Source organism: Macrotis lagotis, chromosome 4 (genome assembly GCF_037893015.1).
Source record: "Macrotis lagotis isolate mMagLag1 chromosome 4, bilby.v1.9.chrom.fasta, whole genome shotgun sequence".
In the NCBI taxonomy this organism is placed as follows: Eukaryota; Metazoa; Chordata; class Mammalia; order Peramelemorphia; family Peramelidae; genus Macrotis; species Macrotis lagotis.
In genome coordinates, this window is record NC_133661.1 from 186,159,545 (window position 1) to 186,169,809 (window position 10,265).

Sequence of the window (10,265 nt, forward strand, 5' to 3'; positions counted from 1 at the left end):
TACCCAGGAGTCAGAGCCCCTGGGGGTCCCCAGCTTCCCCTTCCCCGCCCCCCCCGGGCCATGACCCAGGAGTCCGCGTTGGCCAGTCCCCGGCTCCCCCTCACCGTTCTCTGCCCCCCGCCCCCTGCTCTATTTATAGCGGCTCTCGGCGCTCCCCGCCCCCCCGGGCTTGTTTTCCAACTACTCGCTCGGGAGCAGAGTAGGCTACGGCGGGACCCGGAGAGCAGAGGTACACCCCCAGCCCCCCGGGGCCGGCCCTCCCGGGGCTCCCCGAGGCCCCCTGGCCCCGGCCCGGATCCCCCCTGCCCTGCCCCTTCTCGCCCGAGGGCTGGGGGGGGAAAGCTCGGGAGAACTGGGGTCTGGAATGGGAGAGCCCGGGGGGCAGGTGGCGGGGGCAATGCCCCTGAGAGTCTGGGGGGCATCACCTCCTGGGCCGCGGGGCGCGACGCCCCCTTCCCCGTCGGGGTGGGGGGAGATGGAAGGGGAGCGCCGGCGACCTCGCAGTGCGGACCCTCTCTCGCAGCTCCGGACCCTCGCTTCGGCCCCACCCGAGTTGGGGGGGGGGGCACCAGAGCCGGGGCAGGGTCTGCGGGGAAGGGCGTGTTCACGGGGGGCTGAGGCGGGTTTTGGGGAGCGGGCGGGTCCTAGAGAGGCCGGGGGCGCAGTCGGGCAGCGAGCGTTTGTTGGGCGGGTCCATGGGGGCGGGGAGTCGGGGCGGGCCTGGGAGTCAAAGACGAGTGAAGGTGGAAGCGGCGCCGAGCCCGCGGCAGCAGGTAGGGGGAGGGGCGGGCGACCCCGGCCCGAGGGCGGGGGGAGTGGCGAGGCCGGAGAGGGAGGGCCAGTGTGCGCTCGGGGGTGCCAGTTCGGGGAAGCGGGGCTGCGAGCAGGGAGGGAGGCGGCTCCGGAGCCGGGGTGCAAAGCCGGCCCGCGCCGTGCCCCCGGCCGGGGGTCCCGCGCCCCGGCGGCTTGGAGTCGACCACGAGTGGGTGTCTTCGCCCACACGAATGGGCAGCGTGTCCGGACACGCGGGAAGCGGTCTCAGGTGCTCGGCTAAGGCTGGCCCTGGAGGGTGATGGGAAGCAGGAGGACCCACTTCACAGACCCCAGGGCCAGGGTCGGAGGAATCCCAGAGATCCCTCCCTACTGTGGCCGCATTCCTTCCTAGGCTCCCCTCTCAGGGCGGACATGAACCTAAGGCTGTGAGGATGGACTGCATGTAGCCTATCCCAGTCTCACCCATAGGATTTTAGAGTTGGAAAGAAATAACTCTTATTTTACAGATGGGAATACTTTCCCCAAGGTCTTATAACTAGGCGTTTAATAAAGACTCTTCTACCAGATGCCCTCATACCCTCTGCCCTCAAGACCTTGGACCGATACCTTTGGGTTATATCCCCAATCCTTTACCTGGTCCTTTAAAAAAAAATCCGGAAAAAACAAAAGCAAACCAAACAGAAACAGTGTAGTCAAAGTTCCTGAGAGGAAAGACTGTCTTGGGGTTTGAGGTTACAGTAACTGATATTTGACCCTGAAGCCGAGGGCTACTTAGGTTGGGTTCTGCCTATGAGGAATCATTATACAGACTCGGGAAAACAAGGGTGGAAATTAAACAAAAATTTATTTAAAAAGGTTATGAGTCATAGGAAGGGCGAGAGAGAGAGAGAGAGAGAGAGAGAGAGAGAGAGAGAGAGAGAGAGAGAGAGAGAGAGAGAGAGAGAAAGAGACAGAGACAGAGAGACAGAGAGAGACAGCGACAGAGAGAGATTTGTCTTGTCTCTCATCTAGAGGGCAAAAGGTGAACTCCCTTTCTCTTACTAGACCTGGAATTAGGTTGAGGGTAGAGCTGAAAGAGATCAGGATACAAATTTTACATTAATTAATGAATCAAAGTACATTAAAAATGAGGAGGGTCTCCACCCAAACAGCTTTTAAGATTACAATTGTTTCTGTTACAATCATAATTCTCTACTTCAAGTCAATTTACATCTTCACCCAAATTCTTTGTTGTATTCTCAATTCTCTTCATCTTTCCCCAGCATCAATTCTAGAGGTTTTCTGATAAGAAAAAATAGTGGTAATGCTGGGCTTAGTTGAGGCTTTCCCTTAGATGCCAAGGACCTGGCCCTGGGCTTACTCAAACTTTTCTCTTGTGTCTCTTCAGAACCCTGGATTGAGAAGAGTGAGAACCTGGGTCACCTTTAACCCTACTGCATTCAACCAATAAGAATCCAGTAAGTGACCTCCCCCCCCACTGACCTATCTGTGGCTGTCCCCTACTCTGTATTTGTCTTTCTTTTGCTATCTACAATCCACTTAGAAGTTGAATTCATACTAATCTATTATTCAGGGACCACTGGTAAAGTGGAGTAAAGGAAGGTGATAGAGTTTTATATGACCCCCAAAAGTTCCATCTCCTCCCTCTTTCTATTGTTCTTTTTCTGGCCACTTAGGTCCCTTTTCCCCTTGAGCCATTGACCTTGAGGGGCTGGGAGTTGAAGGTTCCAATCAGTTATAGATTCTCCTTCCTTGTCCCTTGCATCTAGATCTCTGGACTACTTGGTTCCTTGAGCCTACCAATCCTACTCCCCTGCCTTTGGGAGCAGCCTCTGATCCAGGGTGGAGGAGGGAGGGGGATGACCCTAAATATAGGCCAGGTAATATATGAGCTGTTCCTCTGCCCTGCCCCGGGTATTTCTGTCCTGGACAGAAAGGAGGAAAAAGGTTTGATGTAGTAGTGTAGTATACATCTGGAGTCCTTATCCATCCACCCAAATTTCCCACCTTTATGTCTGTCAGAAAATGTCAAATGTGACCAGGATTGTGTGCGTGTCATCTTAATGGATTTCATCCTCACATGTTCTAAGTCTTATTGCATTGTCCCATTTTCTGAGAGGATAGTTTAGAGAGGAAGGGGATGGCATGGACAGATATTTTGGGGTAGACCAAGGTGTGGGGAACAAGCAATGTCTAAGGGAATAGTTAAATTCTCCACTCATTGACTCCCTTTTTTTTCCCCCTTTCCCACTGATACCTTCTCAGGCCACCATGTTGGAGTTACATGAGGTGCATATTATCGAGGAGGAGCCCCTGTTAGGATGACAGACTCTTGAAAGCTAAGGTTGCTGGAAACCCTCTAATCCCAAATTCCAGACATCAAGACCCTCCCTTGATTTATACCCTAGTTTCCCAAACTCCCTGACCTTAATCCTAACACTTGCCCCTATTTTTTCCCTTTTCACCATCCCTGTTTTTCTCTTTCTGTACATCTCTGTTTAATCTAGTCCCCATCCCTGTGCTGGTAACATTCTGCCCATGTCGCTAACAACATTCTCCACACTAACCTTCTTTCTCTCTGTCATTTCTTTCTTTTGTATCTCTCTTTATGTTTTTTGGGTCTGACTTTGTCTACCTATCTTTATGTTTTTCTTTCTGTCTGTGTCTCTGTGTATCTCTTTAGGAGGGTGAGTTAGCTACTCAAATTCTCTTGGACCAAGGACAGGTAACAGCATGGGGTAAACCCAGGGTAGGAATGGTAGGGACTTAGCCCTTCCTAATTAGAAGCTTCATAGGCTTATTTGTCCTGATTTTTTCCCTTTCTTATCCTCCTTTTTCTGGTTTTCTATCATCCCATATTACTTAATCCTCAACTTTCTCTGATCTTATTATCTTCCTACCTCTGTTCCTTCCCCTCTCATTTTTGCTGTTCTTCCCTGTACCCCTGATCTGACCTTTCCACTTGCCTTCTGTCCTCTTCTTCTAACCCCATCTTGATGTTGATCTCTATTCTTTACAGCCTCATTCTGTGGAGACTCCCTATGGCTCCATCACTTTCACTGTCTATGGTACTCCCAAACCCAAGCATCTAACAATCTTCACCCATCATGATGTATAAGACTCATTTGTAAGCAATTCCTCTAGAATTGTTCCTATATCCCCATACTCAACTCTACTTTTTCCTATTTCATAGGGCTTTGTCTGATATTGACATCTGTAATCTAAACCTTTCTCCACTCTTTTTTTTTTAGGTTTTTTTTTTTTTTGGCAAGGCAATAGGGTTAAGTGGCTTGCCCAAGGCCACACAGCTAGGTAATTATTAAGTGTCTGAGATCCGATTTGAACACAGGTACTCCTGACTCCATAGCTGGTGCTGTATCCACTGTGCCACCTAGCTGTCCCCTCTCTCCACTCTTAACATACTCCTTTGAAACTCCTTCCTCCATGTAGGGAAGAGGTCAGGGGAACAGGTAGCCTTGAAGAGATAGGGATGGACAAACATGGAGGCATTGGGTCTAACAAGGAGAAAATCTCCTTCTGACTCTTTCCAAGGAAAGTGGATGGGATCTGGCTCAAGGTATTTTGTTTCCCAGAGTAATCCCTCTGCCTGGGTGGTTTTGGAGTGAATCTCCTCAGATAAGACTTGCTTCAAGCCCCTGTTTGATTTCAGAGTCGTGCAGGAAATTATAGAAACCTTGTTTGGGTTCACTTGAGGCCCTGGCATGGAGGAGGGAGCACCTGTGTTCCCTCTGGGGTAAGAACCCTTTCCATTTCTGACAACCAGAATAGGGAAGGGCAGAAGGAGTCAATTATGGGAGAAGAAAAAGGAGAAGAAAAGATGGTTACCAAAGGTTAAGAGGTGGTAGGATACTAAGGGTTTCAGAGGCCTTAACACTTCTGTCTCTCTCAGGTTCCAGTATCCATCTTTGGGGATTCTTCTCTTTCCCCAGTAAAACAAATACTCTTTTATCTACATCATCTACACTTATTGGGGGTAGATGGAGATGATTGAGAATTTAGACTTAGTCATAGGGTAAAACTGAAATAGATGTGTCTGGTTGGGCTGCCTAGGTTGGTGAGGATAGGAAGAAAGAGGAAGGGTTTAATGTTTGTCCTGAGTTTTCAGAGAATTTTCTTAGTACTCTTGTTCTGCAGGCTGGGGAGGGGGCCCCTTCTGATCGGGAAGCTGAGAGGAAAGGGGAAGGGGTGACTTAAACCCTGAGGAACCAGATCAACCTGTCCTTCCTCCTTCCTTGGGTACAGGGAGACTAGTCCTTGGTATGAAAAATGGCATGTTCTGGGTCCTGTTCCTAATCTTCTTTGTGTTCTGTCACAGAGCTGACTAGCTCTAGTTTTCTTATTTCCTCCCTTCCCTTGACCTACTTGCAATATTTGTCTCATCTTTCTAAGTCTGTGCTTCTTTCTTCTAAATTCTCATTAGGCAGAGTAGGACCAGAAACAAAATTAGAACCAAGCTGGAAAAGCTCCTGGAGGAATGGGGCTGGGGTTGACCTGAGGTTGAAGGCAGCATTGAGAAAGAGGGCCTGGACTCAGGAAGATCTGAGTCCAAATCTGGTCTCGGATACTTAGTAGTTGTCTGACTCCAGGCAAGTCACAAGTCACCTTTAGCCTCGGTTTCCTCATCTGTAAAATGATGTTATGAGGATAGAATGAAGTAATATTTGAAATGTGTCTGGCACAGTGCTATATAAATGTTAGTGGTTATTATTATATCTTCTTACTAGAAAACTGTTATATCATCCTGAAAAGAATCCCATATTGTTGGACTGAATTAAAATTTAGATGATGAGAGATAGCATGATTTGTAATAATCCTCTCTTTATTCCTAAATATTGATTCTTTGTCCTTCATGTTGCTTGTTTTCCACTGTACTACCAGTTTTCTCCATAGGTCTGGATTTACCTTTTCCTTCTCTGGTTGGGGGACTTTTGAGACTACTAGAAGCCTCAGTTTTGCAAGATAACTAAGGTGGGGAGAGGGCAGAGGGAATATTAGGACAGAGAACAAAGTGCCTGGTTTCCTAGTCCTATGACTTTGTCTCTCTTGTAAGAAAAAAGAGAGAAGATGAGAGATGACATGATGAGGAAAAAAACGGGATTTAGGGAAGGGGCTTTGAATTGGGGAAGAAGAGAAATTTTTGACTTTTTTTTTTTCCTTACTGGCCCTAAGTTTTCAAACCCAGAGCTAGTGAAAGGTCTCGTTCTCATCAACATTGATTGCAATGCAAAGGGTTGGATGGACTGGGCTGCCACAAGGTTTAGAGGGGCAAGTGGGACGTGCTTGAGAGTGAGGGATATATGGCCTAGGGCAGGGGATCGGGAAGAGCAGCAGAAGAGGAATATAAGATAGATCACATACAGATCTATGTTCCCTTTGGCTTTGGAGCTCCCTTATTAGATTCCAGCCTCAGACTCTATACCAGGAGTTTGTCCAAAGTGAAAAAGGGGAAGTGGGGGAGAGAAATGGGAAACTATTTCTACCAGGACAGTACAGGGGATTCTAGTGGGAATTCCTCCTTTCCTCCTGTGCTGTTACCTAATCTTCCTACAGCTGATTGGTCTCACCTCCTCTTTCCCTGAGATGATTCTTGAGTAACTCTTCAGTCAAGTGCTGGGGAGTCAGTGGGAGTCACCACAGCTTGGGGGAGTAGAGGGAACTACAAGGGGTTCTGGGGTGCTCTGGACATCTCTTCCCCAATGGATGAAGAACTCAGAACACCTGGGACATCTTGGTGGATGCTGGGGGGGGGGGGTTTCCTAGCCAGATTGTTTTCTTCTTTTTCACCTAACCCTCCTTCTTTTCCAGGAAGAGATGCCTAGTCACTCAGAGTTTGTGAAATGGTATCATGATACCATTCTGCCTGCTCCCTAACATTGAGCTCTTCTGGAACAGCTACAAGAAGTAACTGAGGTGTGTGTGTGTGTGTGTGTGTGTGTGTGTGTGTGCATGCATGCACATGCGTGCGAAGTAATGGAAGGAACAAAAGTGGGAGATGGAGTAAAAACATGTACTCTTTTTATGGAGTAAATTATATAACTGCCATTGCAGGGAAGGGAACAAAGTCAAGGGAAGGCACACATGAGAAATGGACACAGAGATAAACTGAAATAGGTACATAATGGGAAGAGGTAGCTGGGAGCATTTCAGCAGTAAATATGCCTGGGAAAGGCATGGGAGAATGGAAGGAATTCATGGTTTTGGAAGTAGTGTCCATCCTATCTCCCAGTGATCTTCTTCAGATGAGTAGGTTTCTGATTTTTAAGCACTAAGATGGTCACCTTCCCTACATGCTGCCCCCAACACATATGCCACATACATATTTCACTCACATACACACCCTTCTTCCCACCCCATTTTACACATATAGACAACATATGCACATACATATACACAACATACCAGGGATCTGAGACACAAGTGATTAATCCCACCCCATTTCATTTAGTTCTACTATCTCCTCCTTTCCCTGTAATTCAATCAATCACAGAAATGAGCTATGTTTGAGGAAATCTTGGGGGATAGAACCTTCTTTAGATGGGGGGGAGGGTTCAAAGTGAGGGAAATCATGCCTCTAATCCCTACCTCCTCCTTTCTCCTTTAGTTATTGAGACCTGCACTTTGATCTTCGGGGTGACACAATCCTTAAGTAAGATCTTCCAGGATCCATATTCTCTGATATCTTCCTTGGATTTTTTCTAAGTTCCTGTACTTAGAAAATAGGAAACCTTATGCCAAATAGATAGCAAAGGAATGGTCTACATTTCCATGATTTTCACACATCTCCCAACTTCACTTCAAAAACCACCTTTTCCCTCAGAGTTTTCCTTCCTTGAAACAGAAGAGTATAAGAGATTTGGAGCTGAGGATTAGGGTTATATAAGGGATTGTCCCTAGTTAAGGTCATCTTCATATTAGACAACTGTTCAATTGCTTTCTAGGAGGCAGCCAAATCCTTATTTTTTTATTTTTATCATTGTGCCTTTAGGTGCCCTGTGATGCTTGTGGTGGGAGACCAGGCACCCTATGAAGATGCCGTGGTTAGTGGGATGTTCTGGAATTGGGTCTTAGGGTGGTGGACTTGAAGGGGTTACCTGATCTCTGGGTTCAGGAGAATATCAAAGTTCTGTTTTGAGGTGGGGAAGGAGGCAGAATAAAAATGACAGGATGGTAGTAGAGAAAGGAATTTGAGATTTGGAGGAGGAGAAGCAGAGTTTAAACCTTAGCACTGTTATTTGTGTGACCATGGGCAAATGATTAGACCTTTCTAAGTCTGTAAAATAAGGGGGTTGGATCCAGTTCTTAATCTAGAAGGATTAGGGAACATGATCTTAGAGAACATGAAGATCTCAATCTTGGGGGAGAAAAGGGAACTGAGGACGAATAGTCCAAAGATGGCTCTCTGGACTTCTGCAGCGGGGCTTGGTGGAGTTAGGATTCTCAGAAGCTGGGAATCCACCCTCATTTTGTCTCCTGTTCATCAGGTGGAGTGTAACTCAAAGCTGGACCAATCAAAGACCTCTTTCCTTGTGGGTACACAGGCTATTCTAACAGCCATGACACAAATCATCTCCAAGTAAACTGCCACCTGGACAGTCTCAGGAGCTGGCTTGCCGCCCTGAGAGATAAGGTGAGCTGGAATCCTTGGGAGCCAGAGTACTTGGGAGTTGGACATTCCGCCCCACTGTCCAAGGGCACTAGACACAGCCGTACCTTATCATCTCCTCCCTAACGTACCCTCCTACCCTGTAATGCAAGAAGCTGCGTATACACATCGCTTGCACCCCCTAACCATTACCTCATTATTCTTTGTTCTACCCTGGAAGACCTAACAGTATATATGTAATAGCTAAGCAATAATAAAATTGAGCTGGAGGCATAAGGCAGTAGTGGTTTGACTCCTTATTCTCAGCGCCCCTCCTGGAGGGAGGTCGCCACTTTTGGCCCCAAGGAAGCAAGCCACAACATTTCCTCAAGGTCAGTCACCACTCTCTCCCAGCTCTGACTGCCCTCCTCCAATCCATGACTCATAGCTCTGTTGTTTCTAGTCAAGTTTCTTTCTAAGCCTTGGCTTTCTTGGACTCTTGGGCCTTGCCAGACCAGGGTGGGAGATGGGGATGGAGGTGGTAGACACTGGGAAGGAGTGAGATAAAGCTAGAAAAACTAATTAAAAGCAAAGGGGGGGGGGCTGTACTGGAGGATGGGGTTTTAGAAATAGGTTCTTTCCCTCATCCCATGACTTAGTTTGTTCAAATGATTTTTGCTTTTGTGAATTGCCTAAATATCTGAAAGATTCTGGAGGTCAGCCTCAGTTGACCCAGGTGAGTTTCTCACTGACTGTGAGATGTTGTGAAGTGTTGATTCTACTGAGAAACCATTTCTATCTCCTAGAGCCCCAATTCACTCTTTCTTAGTTCCCAGAGCCTGAACTTCTCAACCCTCCTTGACCACCTCTCTGTACCATACCTTTACAGTCAGGCAAGCTGTCTAAAGCTCCTCAGGTATTTTGTTCAAGGCATGAGCTACAGTGAGCATAAAGGACTTGCAGAGGTAGGGGAGGGAGATGAAGATTACTTTCTCATGTTAAGAACTCTGGTTCAGGATCCCCTTAAGAAGTAAAGGAAGTGAAGAATCAGGAGGTTGGGCCTGGTATTGAAGTTAGTCTGTCCATGTCTCTCTTCTTTGTCCCATTTCCTGCCCCAAATCTCCTTGAGCTATTTTTATTGTCATCAACCCTTCCATCTTTCTCTTTCCTTGACCTTCCCCACTTTATCTATGCCAACGCCTTTCTCTTGATAGTCTTACTTTTGACTTACATTTTTTCCTTTATTATTTAACCACTTGTTTATAACCATCTCAGCAGTGGCATCTTCCTATATGACCCGATCCCAAACTGCCTCCCTGACCAGTAAAGGGTCGCTTGATTGAGGCTGATCTTGAACTTCTCTCAGAGCAGTGAGAGTAGGACTGTTCCTTCAGGATCTCCAGGATATACTATAGAGGTTCCGTGTTGAGCAGCCCTCTCCCTTTTTGAAAGACCTGGTCCTCATCTCCCCCTAAACTCCTATTTCCAAATAGGTATGGATGTGTGAGTTACAGTGGGAGTGTTTAGGAAGCTTATTGGGTATTCAGGTCATTGAATACCCTGTGATTGCAATGAAGATGTCCAGAGGATAAAGAAGAAATAGAAGTGGGAGGTGGGGAATGTCAGTGAATGTGTAAATTGGAGCCAGGAGCAGGGAGTCATTAGGAGGGGGTGGGGTGGGGTTATAAAAGTGATAGGCCAGAGACAGAACAAGGGAGAGTGGTGGGACAGATGATTTTCACTAATTGATTTCTACCCTAACCTTGACCTCTAATTTATGACACTCCCCCTTCCCCCAAACCCTAGGAGAAAGATCCTAATGTCTCTTAGGGACTTAGACCCCTGACTTCATTCTTAGATTGTCTCCTTATTTTTGAGGAAGACTTGG

The 10,265-nt window shown here is 47.2% G+C and overlaps 1 long non-coding RNA gene across 3 annotated transcripts; it reads left to right on the plus strand.

The window, feature by feature from the left end:
• Positions 1 to 47: 47 nt before the first annotated feature.
• On the plus strand, positions 48 to 9,983 carry LOC141521936 (uncharacterized). 3 transcript variants are annotated; one of them, XR_012478085.1, is made up of 7 exons: positions 48 to 229; positions 2,162 to 2,231; positions 2,544 to 2,654; positions 6,601 to 6,705; positions 7,397 to 7,441; positions 7,781 to 7,832; positions 8,277 to 9,983. It is a non-coding gene; the product is annotated as an uncharacterized LOC141521936 (long non-coding RNA). The 3 variants fall into 3 exon arrangements; XR_012478083.1 differs by lacking the exon at positions 2,544 to 2,654 and having other exon boundaries at positions 63 to 229; XR_012478084.1 differs by lacking the exons at positions 48 to 229; positions 2,544 to 2,654 and adding an exon at positions 724 to 773.
• The last annotated feature ends 282 nt before the right edge of the window (positions 9,984 to 10,265 follow it).